Source organism: Rhagoletis zephyria, unplaced genomic scaffold (assembly GCF_001687245.7).
Source record: "Rhagoletis zephyria isolate East Lansing unplaced genomic scaffold, Rhagoletis_zephyria_1.1 Rzeph_scaffold_00103, whole genome shotgun sequence".
In the NCBI taxonomy this organism is placed as follows: domain Eukaryota; kingdom Metazoa; phylum Arthropoda; class Insecta; order Diptera; family Tephritidae; genus Rhagoletis; species Rhagoletis zephyria.
Window position 1 is genome coordinate 286,361 of NW_016157187.1, and position 15,640 is coordinate 302,000.

General features: G+C 33.9%; 1 protein-coding gene across 8 annotated transcripts in view; it reads left to right on the forward strand.

The window, feature by feature from the left end:
• Pde8 (phosphodiesterase 8) overlaps nucleotides 1–15,640 on the forward strand; it is a 280,798-nt gene that overhangs the window by 165,022 nt on the left and 100,136 nt on the right. The window contains exons 1-2 of one of the 8 annotated variants that reach the window (XM_017633103.1): nucleotides 1,910–2,352; nucleotides 2,472–3,050. The exons of 2 other annotated variants lie outside the window; for them this stretch is intronic. The gene's annotated coding sequence lies outside the window, so the exon portion shown is untranslated. Of the gene's footprint in view, nucleotides 1–1,909; nucleotides 2,353–2,469; nucleotides 3,051–15,640 lie in introns of those variants that run through there. 5 more of the 8 variants (XM_017633118.1, XM_017633126.1, XM_017633133.1 and 2 more) reach the window with 5 other exon arrangements.

A 15,640-nucleotide genomic window follows, 5' to 3' on the forward strand; every position in this document is an offset into this window, starting at 1 on the left:
TTCCGTGTGAAATTTCCGTTGAATTTGCCAATTTACTCCCAACCAACGAACCGCCGCTAAAGAAGTTTCACTTCAAAAAGTACACACGCGGGGAAGTCAAGCGCGGTATTCACTCGTCGACAAATTTAATGCAGAAGGCTTTCCTGGAACCTCACCGCTCTAATATAAAATACTGTAAGGTATCAACAAAAATAATACGGTGGTCTACTATAGTAGGCCGCGCGTGTACTCTAGGGTTAAGTAAGATGAACAAAGGTGAGGAGGCTTTTAGGGGCTTCCAAGAGAACTATTCAACGCAAGATGTATGACATGTCGTACGTTTGGATGATGATACTCTGATGAAAAGATACTCCAATTCGACACCCATATATGGACTAAGAAAGCGAGGGCGCCCGCGATTACAATGTGAGAACCAGGTTCAGAAGGACCTATCTGCACTTGGTATAAACGACTGACGTAATTTTGCAAAGGAGACCGAAAATAGGCCAAGACCGCCAAATGGTGGTAGAGCTAAATAATTTAGAAAAAAAAACGCATACTAAAAGCTTTTCAAACTTTTTTAAGCTCTCCATGCATTTTATATCCGTGACTGCATGCAGGACTTTTTAACGCTTTATTTCCCCTTTCTTATGCTAGGCACAGGTAAAGCCCTTCGCTTCGACCAAATACAGCTTTTAGACTGCGTCCACCGATATAAAATCCACATTAAGCTTAAAAAAGCTTTGCCCGCATGTTGTCTTTTGGTCGATACTGATATGTATAGACGGATTATAGATTAAAGCTCTGTCTGGACATTACTGCGCTAGTCACATAAGGACAAATATTCTTGCCAAAGGTTGTGTCATAACGCGCTGCTAGAGCAGTCACGACCACAACATTTCTATTGGGTGAGCGAGGCTTTTAAAAGCTTTTTATATGGCACAAACTCTTTTCGATGGTCACTGCAGTAAAGTTTAAAACAGTAGTGACCGTGGAGAGCTTTTATCCTATGCGCATCCGTATGAATGAAGCGGTGACCAGAGATAGCTTTCTCTCTGTATGTGCCTTAAAAAACTTGAAAGATCTTGTACGCAGGACGTGTTTTTGCCATAATGAATATACTAAATATTAAGAAAAGAGAACTTAAAAAGCGGCGCTCGTTTAGATCGCTACGAATTTAGATCAGCGTTGGTCAGAGAGAGCTTTTACTCTGCTCTCTCCCATAAAAAATGTATAGAAAGCTTAAAAGAGCTTTGCCCGCGGGCAAGGCAGTGCCCATCAGTGGTTTAGATCAATTACGATCAAAACTTAGCACGCGTGAAAAGCTTTTCAAAGCATTATATAGATTTATATACCTGATCACCACTAATTTAGATCAGTCATGGCCAAAACATACACTGCGGAAAAACTTTTTAAAGCTTTGTGTAGATAGTATTTGAGAGTACACAGTGAATCGACGCTGGAGAAATTATCTCCTTGCGCGCCCACATGAAATTATAAAAGCTTTACAAGGCTCTCGGGCGGGATATACTTTGATTGGGGCTAGTTTATATAGCGTACAGTGATACTCAAAAAAGCGCACGCGGGCGGAGCTCTTCAAAGCTCTCTATACATTTCATATGAACTCGGACAGAGTAAATACTCTCTCTTTGGATATCACTGATATGAGATCTACAGAAAGCTTCCAAAAGCTTCTTCCGCAAACTACGTTTTGGTGGTGACATTCTCAGTTTCTAACTATAATAATATTTAATCACCATTTCAACCATTCCTTACCACTGAAACAACATAGAGTCATTATTGTCTCAAATCTTTACTCACAAGAGCTCTTTATTCAAGAGCTTCAAGCGACTACGAGTTATAAACTGGCGGGGGCTTGTGCCTTTGTCGCAGCAGCTGTGCGCGATCAGTTACGTTGTGTCTAGCTTCATGGGCGGTTGTTAGTGGCGCTCGATTAGTTCGGTGGTGTTGATCGGTACTGATAGAAACGTACATTTGAATGTACTATAACTCACACTTTGCTCAACCATTTTTTTTCATGTGACGATTTCTCAACGATTTGCAAGTCAGTCAGGCAGCTAGACGTCTTTCTGCTGTTTTTTCTTCGATTTTCTTGGTTTTTTTTGTGCTTTATACACTCTGTGTTCATTCATATACGTGAAGTGAAGTTCTTGAGCCGTTCTCCGCTTTCAGTATTTCAAATGCGTTTTTTGTTCTTGCCGTTGTTGGTTTGATGTTGTTATTGCTGCTGTCGGTGCTAATGGTGTTTATTGTTATAGTAGTTGGTGATGCAGTTTGTGAAAAGGTGCGAGTGGCGCGCGCATTTACTCTTAGTTGATACACAGTTGATTGAACGCGCACAGTGCCAACCAAGTCAGTAAAGCTGGATTTTTTTTTTTATAAAAATAAAATAAAAGAAATTTACAAAAGTAAAACACCCATTTTAACGCATATATGTACATACATATGTTTAATTCTACATTTGCATGCAGATAATTTTTTTTATTCACACTCTTTATAAGCATTTGTCTGAAGGTGTGAAACTCGTGAAGATCATCCATCGTGAAGTCGCTGCTGTCAAATCGAGCGCAAGCTGTACATAGCATGGCATTGCATATTGTGTTTGATATGAAATCATTTTAATCATTAAAAAATAGAATTGAAGAACTGAGAATTGTGAATTGTGAATTATGTACAAGTATTAAGCAACAAAAAAATTACATATAATACATATGTATGTATACTTATATTTATACTTACGAAATAAATGCGCATTTGAAGTCGGCGCGTGATTACGAAAGTGTGTAGTGTGACGCGTTGATCTAAAGAGCGGGTTTCATTCTTGTGCTTTTTTGTAGAGTTGTTGCGTAGTGAATGAATGATATTTGTTGCTTTAATTGTGCTGTTGATAACATATACGCAGTTAAAAAGTATTGATTTATATAAAGTCTGCACGCAGTTTCGGTGCCAACGCTGCTCCTACAAGATTTCAAACCATTCAAGCGTGTGCACAACAGCTTCAATTTGGAGCAGCTCCAGTACCAAATTCGGCCAACACGTTGGAGTATAAGGTAAAAACAATTTCTTACTCGAATTTTGCTTTATTGTGCAAAAATATCTCTGTATGTATGTACATACATACTTCACACTCGGCGCATGCATGCTGGCGCAAGCTGTGTGGGAGGGGAGTGCTGTCCCATATTTCTTCTACTCAGTTATTTAATTGTTTGCTTTTGGGGTGATTTTATACTTGCTGATGCGAGGCTAGTGAGAGAATTTTTCATTTTTTTCTTATTATTAGTTCAGCCTTATCGCATCCAGAGCCGTAACTATGTAGGTACAGTGTCGCTCACGTAAATAGCACACATTTAAATTTTACAATATTCACCAAATGTGTTACGTGATAAATTTTTTTGATAATTTTTATTTTTTTTCCAAATATAATAAAATCTATAACATAAACCATACAATTCAGAGTTTTTAGAAACTTATTTTGTTTGCAGTTTTGTATAATAATAGTATGCTGGTTTAAAAATTCGGAAAATTCAGTTGATTCTGGATCTTTTTTTGACGGTGTTGGGCACTTTCTTCCATACAAAATAACGTGCCCACTTTAAATCTATTTTGATGATGTAGAATTATACCTGCTGAAGTAATTAGAGTGAGAATAAAGATTTTGACACTACCTTATTGGAAAAAAGAAGGAAAAAAAGTGTGCGCAAAAACAATATAGAGACAAGCGCCGAAATTTGTTTTTGAAACGAACACGTTTTTGCCTGTTTTTCTAGAATTTCTCTCAATGAATTATTCGTTCAGTACGGTTTTCTTCTGCAGTTCACAGTTGCTATTTCTTGGTTTGAAAAAAAATAAATAAAAAATTAAGAAACCGCGTGACGGCATTCGATCCCGACCTTCAGAAAGCTAACAAATACTGATACGATTCTCTGCACGCTCAGTCACTGCCGACTACGTACGTACACATACATGCTTTCAAATGTTCAGCTTGAACAAATAAAATAAAATTTTTTCGAACGTTTTCCGGCTGTGAAAAAGTATGAAAATTGCAGTTACTTTCTGTTCATTTCCGGATACGAAAGCCGCACTTTTTTTGAAAGTTTTTGGATACGTAAATGAGCGAATGTTGTAGTCTCTTTCCGTTTGTTTCTGGATACGTAGAACAGTACGAGTCCGCACCGGCGGCAAAATTCACGTTTCTCTGCTGGGTGGGAAGTCATTTTTATCGCCGCTTAAATTATCCCTTACTGCTGGGTATTGTGCAATGAATAGTATTGTCAAGTAAAAATAGAATGAAAATTTATTTAACACGGTTGTTTTTAGTGGCAAATAAAAAATAAAAAATTAAGTAAATTTAATTTTCTTTAAGAAGCTAAGGAGCAAATTAATTTTTTTAGCTCCCCTCCAGCCAAAAAAAAATTGTTGCGCTTGCTTCTATCAAGAATTTTATACAAATGCTATTATTGGAGAAATGTTGCTTAAGATCGTCACAAATAGTCAAAAAAAAAAAAATAATTAAATCTGTTTTTGGTTCAAAACTTTGGGAACAAATCTTGTTACTCTTTAAAGCTAAACACCTACAAAGCGATGATATAATACACAATGAAATTTTTTATTTATATTTATTTTCTTACATCAGCAAACATGTCACGAGCATTATCTCTTTTCGTTATTTTTCTGTGGTTTCACATGCGGTTGGCAGTTACTTTATTTTTTTTAGTTTTTGTTGCTCTGCTTTTTCTGGTAATGTGCGCGCGTTGACAATTTACTTGATTAAAAATTTAATATTCTCAGATATTTTGTTATTATTTTAAATAAATGAAAGAAAATTCAGTAGTAAATTGTAATTATCACCAAACTACTCATTACTGCAAGTAAATATATGTGTGTGCATACCTATAGTTTTACATCAAATATCGCTGCTGTCAAACTAGCTCAGTATCAATGAAAAACTGGTTCAGTAGCTTGGATACTTGGAATTTGTATAATTTTTAATCTTGAAAACTGTAGAAGTTACAATAGCTTTGCTTTCTTTCAATGCTGATCACATTAATCCGATTGTCATCAGTACTTCACTAGTAAAAAAAAAACAATCCCGTGACCGGCAGAAAATGCCTTGGATCCCAAAATATTTGTGCAGAAGTCATTGTGGGGTATTACGAAACGTTTTGCATTTGAAGTGGCGGCCGAGTGAGGGGTCTTTGAAGTACTTTTGATTAACGTGAGATACCTTCTCTTCTTTAGACCTCAACGCGGTCGAAATCTGGAGATTTGTAAGATTTTAACGTCTTTATGAAGTGAAAAAGTCTCTAGTGAATGAATGATTCCCATTGACAAATGGCTCCAACGGCCCAGTATCGGTGGCTCATGGAAAATGTCTTTGTAAGCATGATGGGGCGTAACTGCTTGTGAGGTTGAATTTACCCTACTATGGAAGTATTTATTTCCATGCGGTTATTTTCGACCTGCTTTGACGTTTTTTGTAAACTCGTTGCGTTTACCTGTAGTTACCTGGTTAAAGTTTTTTCTGCAGTTCTTGCATGAATGTTCGATTTCTTTTAAGCTTCTTCTCTTTTATTACCTTGGCAATTCTTTTGGAGGCAGGACGTCTATAGCTTTGGTACAGGCCTCGGTGAAAGAGTCGACTCAATACTGCAACTAAACTGGATTTGGTGATGAATCTGGCTACTTCGGGTTCGTGCCAAGCCCCTTCCGGTACGAATTCCAGTCGACGTTGCGCAGATTTTTAGTTTGAAAATTCATCTGCATTGAATTGGATAAAGCGGTGATCCGAAAAGACCCTCCAGTTGGTTACTAAGTATTATCAGGAACCTTTCGAATTTTGGTATTGAAAGTGGCGCAGTTCCTCTATAAGCTTAGAGCTAAGTACTATGTGAACTTCCATAAAAGGAAGATGTTCTTTATGAATCTATTACGAATTAAAACTTTTTGAGCGATATCTATACAAATTATAATTAACAATTACATTCTGACTTTAATTATTGAATCGCTCAGAACATAAAATTATGTATGGGGCGGTCCATACCAAAACGGACGGGGTTCACGCTTCATGTCTTTAATTTGTTTAAAATAAATAAATATGAAATTTGCGCTTGATTAATACATATTTAAAAACTTTACAGCACAAAAACAAAAACAAATCGATTTACTAGATTTCCAAATATATCGAGAACGGGCCGAGGAAAAAATTTGAAAAAATCTCACATACACACATCAAAACTTAGATACACAATTTTTGAAAAAAAATAGTTTTTGAAAATACGCCATCTCAAAAAAATTATAAATATCGCAATGGTAGCCCTGAGTAATGCGCAATATTTAAGTATAGCAATACGGGGTGCAATCTACAATAATTTTATTTATGATTTTTTTTACACCGAAGTTGAGTTAAATGAGTTCAACTACAATTACAATTACAAACTAACAAATTTTTTTAAGTTTTTTTGCAATTTTTTTTAGTACGCAGTTTTGTAGCCCATTAAATTAAATTAAAGTTTAATAAAGTGCAAGTTTTAAGCTATTGCAAAATTGCGTTAATTTTTAATATTTTCTATGCTGACGGCTTTTTGCATTTTTTTCGTATGGAAGAAAATGCGTTTTCAAAAAAAATTTAAAAAGAAAATTAACGCTGATTACGCAGTCGCCTAAAACTTGCACTTTAATCTAACAAATTCTAAAAAAAAATTTAAAAATTTGTAAATTTGTAATGTAATCATTTTACACTACTTCGGTGTAAAAAATGCGTCACTAAAATTATTGTAGAGTACAGCCCATAATACTATACCTAAATATTGCGCAATACTTAGAGCTACTATTATATTTTTTTATAATTTTTTTTTTGAGATGGCATATTTTCAAAAATTAATTTTTTTTAATATTTCTCTTCATAGCGAATTTCGATGTGTGATTTTTGTGTGATTTTTTTCAAAATTTTTCCTCGCCCCGTTCTCTAGATATGTGTTTGGAAAATTATTAAATCGATTTGTTTTTATTTTTGTGCTGTAAAGTTTTTAAAAATGTATTAATCAAGCGCAAATTTCATATTTATTTATTATTTATGTTTATGTATCAACCGTAAAAATTTTAAACAAATTAAAGACATGAAGTGGTTTATCAAAAATAAAACTCATTTTTCGATTTTTATTTTTCTCACTGAAACAGGGGTTTTATGAGTATTGTTATTTATTGTCCAAAAAATTAAAAAAAATTTAATTAGCGTGCTATAAGTTTTATTTGTATGATCACAAGGCATCATCTTAAACAAAATATATCCCAAAAATTAATTTTTGGTTCAGAGAGAGAAATAAATTGCATTTTCGACAAAAAAAAAAATAAAACTTAAGAAATAATGCAAAAAATAACAGATCACAAAATAATCACTATATCAGAGTGAAAAATAATGTGCGAAAAGTGAGTTTTTTTATCAAAAAAATATTGCAAATCGATATAATTTATATATCTGAACAATACAATAAATCTCAAAAGTGTGTTATTATTATTAATGGCAGATTCTAAAGTCATAAAGTAATGACTAAATACCAATTTTTAATAGAACTCCTAATGATTACGGTCCCGGCTTATTTGATTGCAAATGTTCAAAAATTACTCGCAGCTGGTAAAAAATTAAAATTGGCCTTTAAAGCTTGAATATGAAATTCGACCTAATTTATCAAGGTTATCTTCACACATGTAGATATGATACAAAAAAATGGTACTGTTTTCCAATAGGAGCTATAACATTTATTATATTGAAAGACACAATATACTCTAAAGTCTTGTTTTTAAATTCCAAAAAAAAAAATTGGTCATTCCAATTTTGACAGTCACTATCGATTTTTTTCTCACCTTTAAGCCTTGAGTAAATAGCTATTTTCATGTAAGCTTTTGTGAGTGATAGCCTTTTTATGTTAATTAATGAATTATACAAGTACGTACATTATTTAACGTATAACTTGAAACATCAATGTTTATTTACAACTTATGTTTATTTACAACTTGAGAAAAAAATCGATAGCGACTGTCAAAATTGGAAAGACCAATTTTTTCTTTTTGGAATTTAAAAACAAGAGTTTAGAGTATATTGTGCCAAAATCTCACTGCAATCGCGGGCCTAGAATATATAAATAATTGCAATTGTTTAAATTATTGTTATTAAAGAATTAATTGTTTTGCAAATTGTATTCTGAAAATCTTTTTATTGTAAAGGGAAAAGCTTCAGCAACTCTCAAAAAAAATTTCATCAAATTTCATCAAATGGGTCGCGAGTTATGAATTTTTCTCTCAAAAATTGCAATACATATTCTTATAATACCAAAAAAAAAAACAAAAACGAAGTGCAATTTCAAAAAACCGTCCAAAGTGTATTTTTGTTCTATAATTATCTACAGATTCCCACAATTGTCTTCACTTTCCAGAAAATCAATGAAAATTCATTGACACAGTTGGCGTGGTTTGACTCATTTTGAAAAGTTTTGAACCAATTTTCAAAGTATGAACATGGTTGGAAAGCTAATAAAAAGTCTTTTGTTTTAATATTAAAATAAAAATTATTTATTAAAAGTTTATTTTTCTTAAAAAATACGTAACTACATATATTAAAAGATATGCACAAGATAAGAAAGCGCACAAAAACACCTTAAAATATATGTTTTATAATAAAAAAATCTTTGGTAATATCACTAAATATTAAAATATGATTTTATATGTTAAAAGTGAAAAAGCTCTGCAGGCGAACATTTGGAAGAAAATATGGCGCTATTTTTTATTCAAAATTTTATATTAAAATATCAATACAGTTTTTTTTTATTTCGCTGTTGGCAGCTGTCCTTAAACCTAACTATATAAAATTAAATATCAAATGAAAGGTATTTTTGTGCCCTTTCTAGTAATTATATCGTTTTATATATGTACTAAATTAAGAATTTTTTTAATAAAAATATTCGTATTTATTTACTCATTTGGGCAGATATTGTATTGAAAATTATGTCAAACTGCAAAGAACTTTAGTGTCGACTTAGTTTGGACTACAAATATACCCCATTAAAACCACTTAACTGAATTTTTCTGTAAATAAGTATTTACCTAAAGAAACCAAAAGTTAGCTGTTTTTGTTCACATACCGTGAATAACCCCATTGCACTGATAAATTTGGTTGAATGCAAAGCATAATCAGCCTTAAGTGTTGTTAAGTTGTGTTACGTTTAAGAAGTTGTGCGAAGTTATGCGAAGTATGCATAATCAGACCTTTAACGTTCTCAAGAACGTCCACCATCGCTCTGTTGTACAAACAACAACAACAGTAATCGTCCACCGGTTCCACTATTCAAAGCAGCAAACTGCCGAATCAAGCCCAGTAGTCAAAATTTAAGTTACAGTTTCGTATGTAAGAAATAATAGAAACAAAAAAAAAAACTCGTATAACCTTATAGGGGAGTAGAGCAGGCTAATGCAGCGTTTTTGCTGCATTTAAAATGCAACATTTAGCACTTTCGAACATATGTTTTCGAAGAGCGTTCATGCTATAGCATTTAGCAAATGTACATTTACGCGAGTTCGAAATCGTATGCTTTTGACAAACAGCCGTGTTCCAGTCTCTTATTTAGATCCGTATATATTACGATCAATTCTCACGCAGAAGATAATGTGCAAAAACCCTACTGAAAATGAAACAAGTAATTTTTAGCAAAAAAAAAACCGACTTCAACTCCCATATAAAAAATATATATATATATATATATATCTCATGATCCACTGATCGGATCTCAACCAGATTAGTATGGGGTGCTGTCAATTAAAATTTCGTCCCTTAATTAGGAAACAAACCAAACAGAGTTGATCACAAATTGATCCAGATTTCTATCAGCATCACATCGATGTTGAATTTGCTTAACTTTTCTTTATCCAAATATGTAATGTAAAATAAAAGAAATCTCGATCGGCGATCACTGAAACGCAGCTAGCAACTGTATACTCGAAAAAGCAATGTTACCACTTTTTCTCTTTAAACCATGTTCGAATCGTGGAAATTTTGGAAGATCACAGGGTTGCTTTTAGCATTTAGATTCTTAATGCAAAAATAGAGTTGCATTTAGCCGACGAATTTCGTATGGATAAATGTACATTTAGAGTAGCATTTAGAGCTAAATGTGCTTTTACGCGTAAGCAAAAACAGCCCATAAGCGTTAAGGTGTGTGGGCGCCAAACGGAGGCGCCAATGGCGCGCCAACTATTATCGCAATCGTACTCGCAACATAAATGCTGTATGGGTTTTTTTGTTTTACTTTTTCATTCGTCTTTTGCAATTTAGCTATTTATTTATTTATACCAGCAATTACAATCGAGAAAGGGCACGCCATCTGATCCCGAATAATTTTGCCAAGTCACGGAAAAAATACTTATATCACTTTAAACTTTAATTACAATTCTTATACTGGCACATTCGTAAATATTTTGAAAATATTTCTTTAGTTTCCAAAATTGTGTAGGGAAAGCGCGACTTTTACCATTTTCTAAAAATAGTTACCATTAAAAAATGATTACACAAACAAGTGGAAAAGAGAAACAGGGGTTTCCTATCAAAACATATTGAGTTTCACGAATTTTACACCATTTCTACGAAAAATTGTTGTTTTTTTTTTCATTAAAAAAGTCATGCAAAACTTTGAGCGCTTTGAGCCACGCTTTACATCTTTTTTGATTGACCTAAAACGTTTTTTTTTTTAGTTTTTGTCTAGTAACATATTTCTAGAGGGTGAAACCGAGAAACCGAACTCTTTTCAAGATAAGGGCCACCCTAATGACCATTCATACGTTTTTTTTTCTACTAGCGGTTAAACTTGGCAAGCAAGCCTCCCAGACTTCCATGATGAAAAAAAAAGTTTCTAAAAATCATCGGTAGCGGCTTTAAATTTTAGATAACTCCATTTATGTGGCAACAGTAGGACGCATAACACAAATTAGACGAAAAACATGATTAAAAACTAAGCAAAATGAATGACCACCAAATTTTTTGTTTAATTCTTGGCAAAAAAAAATATCTTTCAATTTAATTACCTCATGTGCCAACAATGTATGAGGTGCATGTGTTAGAATGTATCTCTCCAAATACCATAAAAAACACAAACACCTAATTTTCGTTGCACTTTGATAAAAAAAAAAAAAAATAGAAAACAATGATGAAAAATATGTTAATTAAGCAATGATAGCAATTCCATCTTCATTACAAAGTTCATATGACAGTGTGAATTAGAAAGCAAAAAAATACTGAAATACCATCAATTTTGCACAGAACTGAACTTCATCCAGTTTCGACCGCAATTTGCTGGTTTAACGGTTTAACGGCCACTAACTACGTTTGCATGTTTGTATGTTTGTGGACCTTTGCGTTGACAGGTGTAATAATATTAAAAGTCCAAAGCTAATTTGTTGCTGACGGCGCTGATGTTATTACGAATGTGTTGGTCACATTGCCGCCATTGTTGTTATTTTCTAACGCATTGCTGTTTGTTTTTATTCACTTTTATATATACTAAGTTGTATGCATGTGCAAAAATTCACTAATTAACTTTTTTAAATACTTACTTATTCGTAAATTAGTTTTGCGTTTTTTCATGAATTCTGTTTGGGTTTTGAAGTTTTCACTTTGCAGTTTCCTATTAAATGCAAAATTTGCTGTTAATGTTCGCGGTTAAATGATAGTGGTTAATTAATTAATCAATTAAAACGCCATTTTTACCCATGTAGTAGTGCAGAAAAATATGCGATTAGTCGAATTTAAATAATTCAATTCTATTTCAAATAACTCGGCAAAAATAACTAAAATAAGAAATGTTTTTTTTTTTTATTAACCGACTTCACAAAAATGGGAAAGGTTATCAATTCGTCGGAATATATTTTTTTTGTTATGTATGTTACCGCATAACTTTGGACCACATTAACCGATTCCTATAATTGTTTTTTTAAGGGAAAGGTGTTACCTCACAAGTGGTCCCATACTAATTTGGTTTAAATCCCATCGTCGAATCTTAAATTTTTATATGAGAATTTAAGTCGGCTTCGTTTTTTGCTTAAAAATTATTTTATATTTCAGTTTGTTTTAATAGTGCGGGTTCAAACCTAACGAATCCATCATAGATTAAATATTATCAGTGCGGCCAGACGCAAGGTTCCTGGAAAAACAAATCGACATACAGCAATTCTCCACAAGTATGAAGTCCCTTAAGAAGACTATTTTCTTATTTTCGAAATTCTTAGACCCTCAGCAATGACAGCCTGGAGACAATGCGTAGGATAATTATTTTTAGCAGTTCTCGCGTATCAAACAAAAAGAACCATGTAATTATTTTGCAAAATTTTGTATTTATCAAAGGTCGGCCGCTGTGGTATAGTGATAAGCAGTGCGCGCTTTCACTCATCAGCACCTGGGTTCAAGCCCTGGTCAAAGCAACATCGCAAAAAATATAGAAAAAAGGTTTTTGCTTAACAGCGGTCGTCCCTCGGCAGGCAATGGCAAACCTTCCGAGTGTATTTCTGCCATGAAAAACAGCTTCTCATAAAAATACAATCGCCATTCGGAGTCGGCGTAAAACTGTAGGTCCCTCCGCTTTGTGTGACAGCATAAAGGCGCACGCCACAAGTCGGAGGAGAATCTCGGCCAAACACTAACATATGTGTAAGCGCCAATCTATTATTATTATTAATAGGCGAATGGCAGGTTTCTGTTAGTAATCCACTTCCCGAGATATATTCTCCCAGGCTCAAGTCCTATAACATACACTCTGAGCGCCAAATAAGATGATAAGAGGCCTAGCAATAAGAATCGTCAGTATGGTGAAGACATAGTGGGCCTTTTCAACCTTTAGTGCGTATAAATCTCTTGCTTCGGATAGCATTTATCCATTCCTACTACAAAGAACTCGAGGATAATGTCTGCGCCACTAGTCAGGTCACCTAAAGCAAGTCTCTTACTTGCTCATATACCATCATTATCGAGTGAAGTCAAAGTCATTGCAGAATAAAAAGATAGCTTTGTGTACATTCCTGGACATATCGGGTGCTTTTGACGAGACAATATGGACATCTATGATAAGGAAAGATATTCCAGGCTTTCTTACTAATTAGTTTATAAGGATGTTGTAATCTAGAACTATAATAGCGGAATTAGGAAACAGTAACCAAGCAGCAATGGCCATCCGTAGTGTCGTGAAACCCGTTGTTACATATGCGGCACTGGCAACGAAAGGGTTGACTGTCTCGCAAATCGTGGAGCCAAAATGCGTATGCATGGTCTCGAGCCTCTATGAACTTAGCCAATTGGATCTTAGGACTCTTACAAGCTACCTGACAGCAAACTGCAAGTTAAAGTACCATTTGAATAAAACGAGACTTTCTGTTGAATCGGACTGCAGGTTTTGTGGGCTGGTAAAGGAAACCTCAGAGCATATTCTATGTGACTGCCCACCTTAAATAAGATAAATGGATCTAAAAAGTAAATAGTTGGTAGACAACCTCTCCCTTCGGTACCAAATTTACTTTTGCACTCATATCAAACAATCCTTTGCTATTAAAAATTGCCTTGAAAGGAAATGCTTCGAGCATTTCAAGCCAAAACTAAATGTAAACCAGTGTTTACGCCTCTTTCATCAAGGGGGAAGGCTAATGGAAAGGTTTCCCATACTAGGAAATACTTTGAAATGCCTATGAAAATAAGAGATCATTTCCAGATATTTTGTTTACCGAATAAACGTTCAAATTTAAATGGCTGAAGAGTAGGTACTATGCGATTTTTTTTTACATCAATATTCCACATATGTTCGCTTCCTTCTCTCCTTCTTTCAAATTTCTTGACTTGAAATACAGGACTGTTTTGTAATTTTTCCAAGGCAAAAGCTCTATAGTTTGCGGCCTATATTTCCCCAACACTTGCTTGAGTCTCTGAGAACTTTTATGATTTTATACTCCCCAGTATTTTCTCAAAACTTTAGATGCGTTGTTGATTCTAGTAAATATGTACATGTACCTACATACATATGTACAAGTAGAATATAATAACAAGATAAATTAGACCAAATAACTGAGGGGCATCTGGGTTCTCAGTTTCACCATTGTCCACTTCAATGTCATCAGTATTGATTGGGGTTAGAAGACTTAATTGGAATCCAGGCCAGGGCAACGCCGACTGCCCAGTACCCTCGGGGTAACCACACTTGTTCGTCTACACGAAATTGAATCCGAAAATTAATAATAATTAATAACTGTTTCATAATTATTCGCTCAAAACTCAGTAGCTAAATTTTTACCTTCAATCTTATGTAAACGAAAACGTGAAGCTACCTCGAGGGTACTGCGCAATTTCCTCGCCAAGGCCTGATCATTACCATGGCCAACTTGACTCCAATGATTTCTTGTTTTCATCACAAACAATTGCAATGGTATATTTAGTCTTAAAAGCATATTGATTTTAATAGTTATTTATATAGCGTTAGAACGTCTGAAACAAATCCTGCTCTTGAATATCTACATACATACTTTCAAATGTATTTGGGCAGCAAATTATTTTGGGCAAACTAAATTTCATAACTTCTACATACATATACATACATGAGTATGTGTATCTTTTTCGGATTCATTGAATTCAATCGATTCCAACGCAAATATCTATCTATAACATAAGTCCTAAGTACGCAGCAATTAATGGAATATTTCATGAAACGATTTTTTTAGGCCAGCGCAAAAATATGGAGTAAAAAAAATTTGTTTGTAAACAGAAAAAATTGCGAGCAAATGCTCTTTAAGCCAGCTCAAATCGTATTGCCCATAAAAAGTGTTAAGTGATTTTTGTCCGTGATTGCGGTTCTTGATAAGCAAAACAGTTTAAATGCATACATAAATCAATATGCATACATATGTACGTACATATTACTTACTTTATATGTATGTATGTATGTATATATCGCACACCATCTTCAAAAAAGGCACAACTCAAAATTTGCCTTTTTCGAAATTATATGCTAAAAATGTTCACAGAGCTGTTATTTGCCTTTCAGCAAAGCTAGAGCAAATTTTTATTATAATTCGTTAAAAAAGAAGAAGAACTAAAGGTAAAGTCTCCCTTGCCCATATGATTATCACGCGCTAAGAAATATGTAGTTTTTCGTTTTTTCTGACAAACGTGTAATTTTGAGTTGTGCCCCTTTTGAATACGGTATGCGATATGTATGTTTATGGACACATGTACGCCACTGCCATTAACAAGTTGTGCAATGCGCTTTTATTTGCCAGCCTTTGAAGCCATATCGTTGTAAAGGCTTACAAATTAATTAAAAATATGCACAAGCATTAAGTATTTAGTAATTATAAAATATGGGATTCAATTTTAAAAGTTATGGACTCTTAAAGCTTATCGATGACCGCATGTATTTATGTATTCATATTAATTGAAAATGTGTTAGTAAACAAGTAAAAAAGTCTAAGTTCGGGCGGAGCCGAACATTAGATACCCGGGGCAAGTATTAAATATATATTTTTTGACGTAGAATACGTCTTACCTTAAGGTATGGGGGCTATGTTCAAATGTTGTAGTTGTAATTTTTAGAGCTTCACAAAAACGCTTATTGCACGAGAACTA